At 34.3% G+C, this 14,006-nt stretch overlaps 1 non-coding gene and 1 pseudogene across 1 annotated transcript; both read right to left on the reverse strand.

Moving 5' to 3' along the window:
- Nucleotides 1-2,965: 2,965 nt before the first annotated feature.
- On the reverse strand, nucleotides 2,966-12,269 carry LOC140675322 (uncharacterized; annotated as a pseudogene).
- Nucleotides 4,529-4,600, reverse strand: Trnaa-ggc (transfer RNA alanine (anticodon GGC)). Its single transcript has one exon. It is a non-coding gene; the product is annotated as a tRNA-Ala (tRNA).
- Nucleotides 12,270-14,006: the final 1,737 nt, after the last annotated feature.

Consider the following 14,006-nt stretch of genomic DNA (forward strand, 5'->3'; position numbering starts at 1 on the left):
ATATATTTTATATATTTTTATTATATATGTTATATATAAAGCCAGGGGCGATCTAACGTGTACTGGCATTATACGTTTCTTTTTGTTAATTACACATTGATGTTCCATATGTATATATGTCAAATGATATATTCATATTTTGTTGCATTTCTTTGTTCGACCAAAATTATTGCCATGCAAAGCCATGTGCGGGAGGAATCGTCAATGTGTGCAATGAATATAAACAAAATATTTAATTATTTAAGAATTATATGTATATAACATTGTACATTTAATGTTATATACTTATTTTTATCTCTATATAATAAATACAAATAAATTGTTAAACTTTTTCTTTAATTTTATAAATGTATAGTATTATATATATTTGTGAACTAAATATTTTATCATATTTGATATCTCTTAGATACTTTGCACACGTCTACTTCATCTTGTACATAGCTTTATTATATCATGGTTTTGCATATGCAAAAACATGCAATAAATATGGAACTAAATATGCTACAATGTGTGTTTAATTTGAGAAATATATATGTGTATGTAACACTATATATATCTAATATCATATACTTTTCTTATTTTTATCTGTATGTAATAAGTGCAAATAAATTGTTTATTATTTATAATACATATTAGGTATTGAGTATATAATTATCTCTATTTTGTATTTTATACCATAATGTGTGTGAAAATCTTACTTATTGCACATGTGGTATATGCAAAGTCATAATATAATAAAGCCACGTACAAGATGAAGTAGACGTGTGTAAAGTGTCTAAGAGATATCAAGTATGATAAAATATTTATTTCACAAATATATATATAGATATATATATATATAATACTATAAAAGAAAAAGTTTAACAATTTATTTGTATTTATAATATAAATATAAAAATAAGTATATGACATTAGATGTTTATATTATATACACATATTTCTCAAATTTAATTTGTTTACACATATTTTTTATATGCCTATTAGTTCTCTACATTATATTCAGCCTTGAGACAAAATTTTGGTCGAGAAAAAAAGTCGTTTCTTTATAACAATTAAAACGACACATGTACAAAGATTACGCATCAGTGTGTACTATTACCACACAACAAATATCTCTTCGCGAGCGAACGAAAGAGACGATAATAGAAGCGAGCGAGACAATAATAGGAACGAGGGAGACAATAATAAGAGCGAACGAGACAGTAATAAGAGCGAGCGAGACAGTAATAGGAGCGAGCGAGAGGGGCATAGCAGCTGGCAGAGAAAACTCGAGCCTTTCCTTGCACGCTGCTATTCCTCTCTTGCTCGCTCCTATTACTGTCTCGCTCGCTTCTATTACTGTCTCCTTCTCTCCTATTGCGGTCTCACTTGCTTCTATTATTGTCTCGCTCGCTCTTATTACTGTCTCGCTCACTCTCATGCCGACTGCGTCGGTAATACTTTTTTAGTTCTTTCAAGGCGGCGCTCAAAACTACGTATGAGTTCGGGCGACCCTTATCCCCTTAAGTTGATTTATTTCATCTTCAAGTTTTCTTGTTTTTTTATTAAAACTTTCTGTATCCTCAATTTTTGTTTTAATACCACAATGTGTTTGGCTTGTACTTGCTTCTAATTCTAAAATTTCCAGCTTTCAATAAGTAAATAGAAAAGAATATAAAAAATACAAATAAAACACATACCCTGTATACAATCTACATCCTGTCTCTCTTGAACGAAATCCCAGCTAGAATAGTCACGTCGATCCAACATCTAACCGACGTCTGAAGCTAACATCTATCTACCATCTACGTTTAATCTAAATTAAGGTCGATATCGACCTAAAAACGGTCGATATTTAAATGTCTAATCGACCTTAAAGTTCGACGTCTCATCGAGCTTTAGATTTCGACGTCTTGACATGTTATCGATGTTGGGCTTCTGTCCACAGGACGCGGAAACGCTTGCCGCGCGGCAAAAAGCGTCGCGGTAGCGAATCAACGTATTGTTGTCCTAGCGTTTATTGACTACCGCGTCACCTTTTCCCGCGCAGCAAGCGTTCTTGCGTCCTGTGGGCAAAAGCTCGTTCACTTTAAAATGTCTAAAAACAGTATTTATTGTCAAATCTTATAATTAAGATCGTTTTAAGTTTTTTAGACGTTGTATAGGTATTTTTATTAACTACAAAATATTTCAAAATAAAACTAAAGACAATCATGAATGTAAGATTTGATCAATAAATACTGGCCTAAAAATGCGTAATATATAGTTCAAGTTTTGTTCGAAAAGAAGAGAAGAAACGTTTAAAATTTAAACAATTTTTTTTAATACACAAAATTGTTTTTATTAAGTAAAATACTCAAAACAAAAAAATTAGTCTGATTGCATATAAAAACTAAATTTCTTTATCAAATTTCCTTATTTCTTATAAATGTTATTTTATGAATACTTATAGCACGTGCATATGTACTTTTGGATGCTTTAGTCTTTATAAAATTTAAGTTTTTACAGCAAAAAAAGAAATATATATATGATAACATATTATATAAAATGATTTATATATGATAACATATTATATAATATATGGAATAAGATATATAGAAAACATATTCTCATCAGGGAATTTGTACTCTTCGCAAAAGAGAAAACGCTTTTCTAATGGTTATTAGAGCCATTAGAAACACCTCTTGTTTCCTACCATTGGCATTTCGTAGCCATGATACAATGGTTTTAAGTGCTTTTTCAAGATCGCTATTCGAAAATTTAAGTGACAAAGCACCTGCAAAACAAAAAATAATGAAATTATTAGAGGATAATAAAAACATTCATATTAAATTAAACAGAAAAAAATTATAGAATATATTTACAACAAGAATATAAGCACTAAAATGTAAAGAAAATAAGTATAATGTATTTCAAAATTATAGAATTATTTCCTAGTTTATTTATATAAAATTGTACTCTAAATTTGCAAAAAGATATTTAAGAAAATAATATTAATTAGAGAGCAAATTAGAATTTTATCTTCAATAACTGTTCATAAGTTGAGTGTCTTAAAGCCTATTTTTTCTCCATGGCCATCAAAATTATAATTTTTTGCCACTGAATTGTACATTATTTTTTACATAATTGTCGTAGCAGCTTTTTTTTCATCACTAGTGGGTCCAAAAGAGGTAAGATAATCACACTACAAAAAATAATATGCATAAGTCAAGAGATATGATAAAAATATGCATTTTATGATCAAGGTTGGGCTTCAAAACGTCCTTTTTGAGGAAAAATTTACTCGAAATATATAATACGCGTAACATACTTTATTATATCGAGTAAATATTTCTTCGGAGAGAACGTTTTGAAACCCAACCCAAATAGAACTAGAATTCATTAAGAAATGAAATTTATAAAAAACGAATAAATATTACTGTAAGAGAAAAATGAAAATATAATAAATAAAATAAAAACAGATAAAATAAAAGGTAACATAAAAAGATTATAAAATAATGAATTCAATAAAAACAAATTTTTGACACAGAACACATTTGTAAAATTTAAAATATTAATGATAATAATAGCAAAAAATGAGACTAGCAAATAATACAGAAAAAAAGAAACATTAAATCTAAATCCTAAAAAAACATATTCGTCACACGTTACCACAATATACAAGGTGTAACTAAAAAACACATATAGCATATAATAGCGGATTCTTTGGGCAATTTGGAGACGATTTTTCCTTGGCGAAAATGTTAAGAAGTCAATAATTTTCGAGTTATAAACAATTTTAAAAAATGGGTTTGTCGCAAATTAAACATTTTGGAATTAAAAGACTAACATATTTATATTATAAAATAAAAGCAAAAGGTTCTTGATATTAAAAATAACAAAATGTTAATAATAGGCATATAAAACTGTTGCTTTCTGGTTCGAATAAGTTACTTCTGTTTTATGAATATATTAATTCGTATGTTGGGATGTTACATAATTTATGGTTTATTAGTGCATCTCTCCTTGCGCTTTGCACCGCTTAGAAGGTTTCTTACATCGGATATTTATGAATGTCGATTGTTTGGATGATTTGTTTTGCTTGCAAAAAATTTTTTTAATATTGATGTATGTATTGACTAAATTACTAAACTCTCTTTCTGTCTTAATTTTTAATTTTTTGATAATTTTTTAACATTTTGTCTTTTAGTCACTGAGAAAGGCTCAAAGTGAGTCCGAAACGTTTGAAAATATATATTGAGCTTGAATCTACATATTGGAAGTTATTTTACGCCCTACACCTGCGTGTGGTTCTTATATGCCTATTATTAACATTTTGTTAACATATTTATATTCTTTACAAACATGATAAGATATACTCGACAATGAGAGCCCATGTGCGGATGTTGATGCGTAAAGAAACTGCGTAAAGAAATTAATTCTTTTCACGAAAGAATTTTTAATTAGTGCACAGAGCACATATTTAGATTCTCATTTTTAAAAATTCTAAAAACCTCTCTAAACCTCTCCCCCTAAAGAGATGTAGACGAGAAAAAATATCGGGGCGAAGTCGCTGAATCGGGAATTGAACCCGAGTCTTTCGCTTGCCGGGCGACTGCTCTTACCACTGAGCTATTCAGCCCCACACTGATACTTCTCTCGTCTATTTGTTTATAAACCTCTTGATAGATAAACTGAAGAACGCGATTTTTCAGCCCCGCGTGAATTTTAATAATTTGAAAATATATACGGCTCCAATATTTACAAACATGATAAGATATACTCGGCAATGAGAGCCCATGCGCGGATGTTGATGCGTAAAGAAACTGCGTAAAGAAATTGCGTAAAGAAATTAAATCTTTTCACGAAAGAATTTTTAATTAGTGCACAGAGCACATATTTAGATTCTCATTTTTGAGAATTCTAAAAACCCCTCTATACCCCCCTAAAGAGATGTAGACGAGAAAAAATATCGGGGCAAAGTCGCTGAATCGGGAATTGAACCCGAGTCTTTCGCTTGCCAGGCGATATTTTTTCTCGTCTACATCTCTTTAGGGGGGTATAGAGGGGTTTTTAGAATTCTCAAAAATGAGAATCTAAATATGTGCTCTGTGCACTAATTAAAAATTCTTTCGTGAAAAGAATTAATTTCTTTACGCAATTTCTTTACGCAGTTTCTTTACGCATCAACATCCGCGCATGGGCTCTCATTGCCGAGTATATCTTATCATGTTTGTAAATATTGGAGCCGTATATATTTTCAATTTATATTCTTTAGTTAATTTTAGGTGGAGTTTACTTTAATAAAATTTTAATTTGAAACTTAGTTACAAAAGGTATATAATGACAAAGATTGGAAGTTTGCAAAAAATGATGACCTTTCTTGACATTTTTACTAAGGAAAAATCGTCTAAAAATTAGCCAGAAAATCTGGCATTACATGCTATATGTTTTTTTAGTTACACCCTGTATAATAAAAATTTTACATTAAAATTATTTATGCCAAAATAATATAATAAATATTCATACCAAAGCAATGTTATTTTCAGCATCACACAACAGCCATTTCTCCATTGCTTGGATATCATTTTCATTGCTTAAAAGTAGAGAAGGCATGTTATGTGGTTTTTGTCTTTTTTTTCTTGCGGAAGCAAAGATCTGTTTAATTTTCCTTGATTCATAATAACTGTATCAATTTTATGATTTATTTCATCCAATTTTTTGTCCATCTTAAAAAACTGAAGTTTCATATCTGAAAAAAGGCCAAAATATTTTTAATTTTTTAAAGAGAAACTAGTTTTCATATTAATTAGTAGATTAATAAATACTTTATAAATTATGATTCTTATTTCACCTTTCAGAAAAAATCATTTCAAAGAAGATAGTTATAGAAGCTTGTTTCTTTTACTTTTCATAAATATAATAAATTATATAAGTAAAAATTGTATATTGAAAATTCCCTTAAGATAATATATACCTTGCATTTTATTATCTCTTGCTGTCATCGTAGAGAAAGATTTCTGACTCTTATCAATATTGCTGCAAAACTGTGATGACTTATTTGTATATTCGGAGTATGATCCTATTTCAGAAGGAATATCCCTATGTTTCTGAACTGCTTTATAATTCGCGACAGAATCTTCAGTGCTAAAGTCTACCGATGATGAACTCTCATAGTCTGAGTTCTTTTCAATATTAGATAATGCTTGGACTTTTTCAGATTATTGAACTTTATTGTTATTCTTCTCAGTCATTTCATAATTCTCATTTTCAGACAATATTTGTTTATTATATTTCGATTTTTCAGTAATCATATGCATCGATTCAATTTGATGATGCTTCTGAGATTGTTTCAATGAATTTGTAATATTAATTACTTTGTTGCTAAGTGATTGTGAAGACAATTTTTTTTTAAATTGCTCTGCTGTCCTTTTCCTTGCATCCAATACATTTTGCATAAGTAGTGCTTTTCCTTTAACATTAGAGTGAAAAGGAGTCCGCTGAGATTTATTCGAATAGACTTTGATGTTAAGTTTCTTCTTTTGGCATTTATTAATGTGTGAACATGATGGAATAGGATCATAAAAATCACTATGAGAAAATAGTTGCACATTTGGAGGAGGTGCAACTTCTTTGGTCGATTTTTTTACAAGTTTTTCTTCTTCAGAATCTAAAAAAGATAATATCTTATTTATCTTTCTACGTTTACCTCTACCCAATTCCTTTTCAGTTTCATAATTAGAATCATTATGTTTAGTAATTCCTTGCACATTGTTTCTTGCTTTCACATATTCATCTATATAATTTTGCATGCCACACAGTAAATATATGTATTATTAAAACCAAAAATTTTTGAAAATTACATATAAATCCATATACATATCCATAAAAAGATAAACAAGAAAGACTTTAATAAATAAAAACAAATATGTACCGTGATACCTTTTAATGTACGTGATATTTGGGCCAAGTTTTGTCTGCATTTATTTCTTTACGGACCAAGGTTCCAGCTTCAACATTATGTGGTGGCCAATATGTCTCACCTTCCATATCATCATTCACTCCAATCAACCACTTTGTGAGGCCGATATCGTAATAAATATCGCTGTCGTCATCATCAGGAACAAATTTTAAGACAACAAACTGAATAAAACAAAATAAATTAAAGAAAAATATTAATATTTAAAAGTTGACTAATATATATTACATAATGCTTAATAAAATGTTAAAACATAGGCATAGTATGCAAAAGAGAGACTGAAACAAAAAAGTCTTTGTAGGGCATTAACCAACATTTTCTTTAAATATCTGTCAATGCTACTCCAATTCTTTGATTACCCAGATTTGATACTTTAAAAATACAAAGATAAGATGAAGGGAAAGGATATACATAAAAATCTTCTTTTTTATTGAACTTATTTGTAATTAGGTAAATTCTTTTTTGTCTTTTCACAACATTTAATAATAAGCATACAGTCCCATCAATTGTCATAAAACAAGAGTCTCTTTTTCCATTCTTTAAAACAATGTTACCGATGGAAATACTTTGAAAATGAGAACCTTCAATAACCTTGCCAGCATAATAATGTTTATGTGACAAAATAACTTCTTTATCATTTATTGAAAGATGCGCTGATACTGACACTGTTTTTTCTATATCACGACGCGCAGCTTGCTGTAAGGGATTGTAACCTGATTTAAGCGAACTCTTAAGAAATTTTAAAAAGTTCTCGAAAGGAAAGGCACTAAATGTATCTAATGGTCCATGAGATAAACGTTCCTGAGCTAAATGAGCAAGTGCATGCACATTATATACCACAAACACTTTACCATAAATTACAATAGAATGATTAATAAATGCTCGTAGCAAATTATCGGCATAATGACACATCATCTCTGACTAAACAAGCATGGGACTAGAAAGGATAGTAAGAGTGCTATGCAACATCAAAAAATGATGATAAACATTTTTTTGGAGATTATCTTTAAAAACTACGATACCATCATAAAGACATAAACGACGTTCTTCAGTAGCTTTATATATTGTCCATTCTTTTAGTGCTCTTGGTTTCCTTACAAAATCCCTTGGACAAGTAACTTCTAAAGAAAGAAGAAGAAAAGATATATCCCATCTTATTTCTCTATGCAATTTCCATGGACCATTCCATGTGTGCCACACTTCAAGCAATCGTCTAAACACCCCATGCCAAGCCAAATGAAATGGATTTAACCTGAATTGAGAAACTATCCCTAAATTAATCTGTTCAAGAGGTGATTGTCCACGGTGATGAAGAGGTCGTTCCCTATTTTTAAATGATTCATCTGTTCTTAAAGGTTCATTGAGTTCAAGATAAACCCGTCTTGAATGTACAGTCTGTCCTATAACAGTGCATTTTTCACATGATCCATATCCTCCATGTCCTATGCAGCATTTTACCAGTGAACGAGCAGGTGCATCAAGAATGAAATTTCTTATAATAAATGGATATGTGATCCCATTGAAAGTATAATCATTTTGAAATAAATCTTCAACTTCATTAACAAAATCATTTAAAAAACTTCTTACATCTTTAGGATCTGTTCTTCCAAAATGCTTATAACAAATGGGTTATTTTTCATGTCAACAAGACGACCTAATATTGGCCAAAATTTAAGGGGTGAACTTTTAGAGATGGGAAGTCCATCCATATTGACATCAATGCAGATTTGATGATATATGTATATTTAAATATTCTTCCAGCAACATAGCGTCAAGATTAAATCATATGCCTTTATACCATATTTGAGCTTGTTCCATTTCTGTTATATTTAAATGAGAGGGTGTCTTCAATAATGACTTATAATTCTTCGGCAATGTAGGATGCACTACATGCAGTCTCAACAATAAATCGTTAAGTTTTTGCATGGAGAGAACTTCTCCCTGTAATGCCTACTCACGGATTGCTTTTGTGACATACGCTTCTTTAGCTTCATTATTAGGAAATTAAAAAATACGATTCTATATTATCACTCGACCCAGACTGTTCATTTTCATTATAATCAGTTGTATTATTATTGTTACTAGACCATTCACTAGATAATTCTTCACTATCAGCAACAAAGTTTTCATTATTTATTTCATACTCAAAGTCACGAAATTCTCTTGTATGTTCATATCTGTTGCATAAAAATTCATTGAAAGCAATCACAGTATCTCGATTTTGTTCACAAAATATCTCAGATTTTAATGACTTATCTAAACTTTTATTTAAGTTTTCATATAATTCATCACTTGATTTCTCATTTTCGAATGATTTCTGAACTGTCACTATTCTTTTTATTTCACTACGTCTAATTTTTTTTTGTATCTCTTTTTCTACTTTTCAGCCTGCGTTTATAACATTTACTCTGTATCTTCATATAAGGAAGATCATGAAATACAAAAAAAAAAACATTGGAAAATTACAATTACATTAATTCATGACATTAGAAATGTTCAAAATCAAGTAAATAATGTTAAATTAGAAGTAATTAAATTAAATTAATTAAATTTTAATAGTAATTAAATTTAATTTATAAACAAAACAAAGAGCAAGGAAATTTTTAGTAATAAAAGATAGTTAAATCTTCACAACATATTTACCCTATGCAATAATCTAAAATATTGAATAATATATATTGCAAGGTTTTAATATTATATAAAATTAATGTGGCAATTTTTGTTTCGAAACTTATTAAAAAAATAAGTGTCTCAACTATTCTATCTACAAAAATGCACATATATATATGCAAAATTGAAAATACTGTAAATTATAAAAAATTAATTCTGAACATAATAAAATTAAATTATATCATTTACTAAAATGAAAATAATAATAATATTAATAGTATACAAATATACATATACTTTATAGACCGAAAGACTGTCAACACATTAGCTAAAAGCTATATTTAATAGATAACATCTAATATATCATGACATGAAATTTTTCTCATATATACAATATAAAAAAGAAGCTTCTAATATTTATATAATTTATTATTTTATATAATTTTTATTTTTATAATTTACATATACATGCATATAGATGATCGAACAGAATAAATAATCAAATATCATACTTGTATTTTCTTACAAAAAAATGAATAATTATACAGAATCACTACCTCACCTCAAAAGTTGATAACTTTAAATTAATATCTTGCTTCACAGGGCAGAGCGATGATTGTTTCAGCCAGATTCTTTCGTTTTATGCAAAAAACGCGTCAAATAAGTATAATTTTATCAACTTTTGAGGTGAGGTAGTGATTCTGTATAATTACCAAAAAATGTAATAAAAAAGTAAGAATGTATACTTACTGGAAAATCAGCCATATTATATGTATGTATTTTTTCTTCTTTTTCGTATTTTTATTACTCTAAAAAAGTTACCTTTTTAAACAAGAGGTAAAAAAAGGAGCTAAGTCCCGCGTAAAAAACTGTATGTATTTGCAAACCAGTGCGTTAACTATAAAAATCTATCTCCAAAGTCATTATTTCATATTTTACAAAAATTAATGATATCAAAAAAATTGTGCTAAGTAAAAATAAAAACTTATTAAAATATTTTAATTTAAAAAATTATACAAAATATTTGTTTTATTTTCTTACATTATATTCTAAAAAATCAAAATAATATAAAAAATTTGGGTTAATTAAAAGTATAAGTTTAAAAGTAGTGTAACTAAAAAAGTTGTACAAAATAATTGTTAATCCAAAGAATCTTAATTTAAAATAATTGTTTTTATTTTTTATTTTTATACAAAAATAACGATACTAAAAAGTTGTGCTAATTAAATACAAATTTTTGCTATAAAATATATTTTTTTTATTTCCAGTATAAAAGAAAAACTATTAAATATTTAAGAAAATTATTGAAACTATTATATATATTATATTTCTTTAATAATTATATGAATATATTTTGAAGTTTAGTTAAAAATGCAAAAGAAAATATAAATATAAAAAACAAAAATTAAGTTATTAAAAAAAATGAAAATTTTTTAAATTAATAAAAAAAAATTTATAGAAATTAAAAATTAATACAAGTAAAAAAAATTAATTAAAAAACTTAGCCCTGCTAAGATAAACAATATGCTAATGAAATTAGCAGTGCTAAGTTTTTTAATTAATTTTTTTTACTTGTATTAATTTTTAATTTCTATAAATTTTTTTTTATTAATTTAAAAAATTTTTATTTTTTTTAATAACTTAATTTTTGTTTTTTATATTTATATTTTCTTTTGCATTTTTGATTAAACTTCAAGATATATTCATATAATTATTAAAAAAATATAATATATATTGTAACGGTGCACCTTTCCCGACGTCTCAGACTAGTTCGTCGGTTTCAGGGTTCGGGAGAAGGGGAAGACTCCAATTGACGAGACCGGATTTTCGTATGACAAGTGTTTTATTAATGGTAGTATTTACATGTGGTTGGGTCGTGTGCTATATACATGTGTATTTTGTGTCCATGTGAGGTGTGTGTGTTGGGGATATGCGTGTGGGGCGCGCATAGGCACCGGGTCTCTCAACTTAGAGGCGGGTGTTCGGCTCCGAGACCGTTAGTAACGGCGTGCCGTTACATCATTTCCTTCCGTGGAGCGGCGGTGGTGTCCTTCGTCGCTAGGGCCGGGCTGGTCGCGGCCTTCCTTCTCGGCGGTGGTGTTGTTTACGCGCCGGGGCCGTCCAGGCGGCGGACGGAACGGGGCTGACCCTGTTGGTTGAAACAGATCAGCCATTGTCCGGTGGTCGTGGTTGCCCGGAACTTTCGGCTGGTATGCGCCACGTGATGTGGGATCTCCGCGATCGTTCCGTCCGTCAGGCGTACCCTCAGGGCGGGCAGTCGCTGTGGCCCGGCCACCGGAAGCATGATCCCCGGATTGGCGCACCTCGTGTGCCGTGATGACCGGCGTGGTGGTCCGTGGCGGTCGGCGACGGTGGCGATTGAGGTCCGGTGGCGGTCGGCGGTGCTCGTCCCGCGTGTCGGATGTCGCGCGGCGAGTCCCCCGTTATTTGTGAGAGCCGCCTCCGGGTCTGGTCGTGACCGCCGGACGGCGTGCGCGCTGTGGGCCAGTGCGGCGGAGCATCGCCGGGGATGGATCAGCGGTGGTGCGGCCAACATAATGGCCTTGCGGCGCTGGTCGGTGTCTGACCGCTGTACGCGTGTCCCGGGGTGCGAGATGGTGGTTGGCCCCTTAGGGGCCGTTTTGGGTAGCGCATTTGGCTTCTCGTCGGAGCTGGAGATTGCTCCAAACAGTTGCTCTATTGCTAGCTTACGCTCGCTCATGATAACTGCTATCCCGGGCTGGTGGTCGCGCCGCCTTTTATACCCGTTCCGGGTTGCGGCGGCTCGGTCCGGGGCGTGCTGATTGGTCGCCGCTGCGGCGGCGGTCGGCAGCGGTCGGTCGTGGTCGGGGGCGGTCGCCGTGGTCGGCGGCGGTCGGAGGCGGTCGTCGAGATTGGCGGGGTGTCACCGGCTCCGGTTTCGGTGGTTACTGGGGTTCCTCGTCGTCCTCTTGCGTCGCGCTGGTCAACGCGGGTGGTGCGTCTTTGAGGTCCTGGAGATGGACTCGCCGGTACCATTTTCCTTGCCCGTCCCGTAAGTCCACAATCACGGGTGAGATGAACCTCTTTACCGTGAGTGGGCCTATATACTGTGGCGCGAGCTTAGCAGCGAAGTTCGTGGTCTTGGCGGACAGGGGCCGGTCTCTCTTCCATACCTGGTCACCCAGCTGGGGCCGCCAGTCTTGCCGGCGCAGGTCATAATGACGGGCCTGGCGTTGGAAGGCGCGCGCCAGATGTATGCGCACCACCTCGAAGGCTTCCTCCAAAGCTTGTCGGTTCTCGGTGGGAGCAATGTCGGTCGGTGCCTGGTGTCCGGTCCTCCGAGTGCGGCGATGCCAGTTCCCGGCCGTGGTTCAGGAAGGCCGGGGTGTAGCCCGTCGCCTCGTGCCGGGAGGTGTTGACGGCGAACTGTAGGGCGGCTATTCTTTCGTCCAAATCGCGGTGATTCTTGCCCACGTACTGCGCGATCATGGCCTTGACGGTGCGGTTGGCGCGCTCCTCCGGGTTACAGTGGGAGGCGTAAGCCGGCGTCAGGCGGTGTTCGATGCCGAACCCCTGGAGCAATTTTCGGAACTGGTGCGAGGTCATCCCGTTGTCGGAGATGAGTTGTTTGGAGTATCCGTGGTGGTAGATGATGCATTGGGTCACCTCTCAGATGGAGGCGGGTGCCGTGGCCTGGCGCAGTGGCGCCATCTCCATCCATTTGCTGAATCGGTCCTGCATATTAAGTAGCCAAATGTGTCCGTGGCGTGATCGGGGTAGTGGCCCCACGAAGTCGATCGAGACTTGCTGCTGCGGGGCGGTGGCCGGGGTGGCCTGTAGATGTCCGGCCGGCTTGCATTGTACTGCTTTATGGGCCATGCAGCTCGGGCACTGTCGAACGTATCGGGCGAAACATGTCTGGCCAGTAATAGGCCCGAGCCACGCGCGCGATGATTTTGGCTATTCCGGCGTGTCCGGCGGTCGGGTCGTCATAGAGCCGGTGGAGGAGCGCGGGACGTTGCTCCTTGGGAACACATTTCTTCCATTGCTCGGCGGCTGGTGTCTCGCGGAAGTCGAGGCCGTGTAGCATTGTGTCGTTTTAGTTGGCCGTTCTGGATCCGGTAATCGGGGTAATCCCCGGGCGGTTCCTCGACCGCGGTCCATAGGGAACGGTACTATTTGCAGGTCGGGTGGCCCTGGATCGCACTGACCGCTGGTTCTCTGGACAGGGCGTCGGCCACTCGGTTGAGGCTGCCCTTCCGGTAGCGGATCTCGAAGTCAAATTGCTGTAGCTCAAACAGCCACCGCTCTAGACGTCCGCTGGGCGACTCGAGTTGCTGTAGCCAACGTAGTGCTTGGTGATCCGTCACTACGGTAAAGTGGTACCTTTCCAGGTAGTCGCGCATTCGGTGGATGCCCCAGACCACGGCCAAGCACTCCAATTCAGTAGCGCTGTAATTCCGCTCGGCCTGGTTAA

Source organism: Anoplolepis gracilipes, chromosome 17 (assembly GCF_047496725.1).
Source record: "Anoplolepis gracilipes chromosome 17, ASM4749672v1, whole genome shotgun sequence".
Taxonomy (NCBI): domain Eukaryota; kingdom Metazoa; phylum Arthropoda; class Insecta; order Hymenoptera; family Formicidae; genus Anoplolepis; species Anoplolepis gracilipes.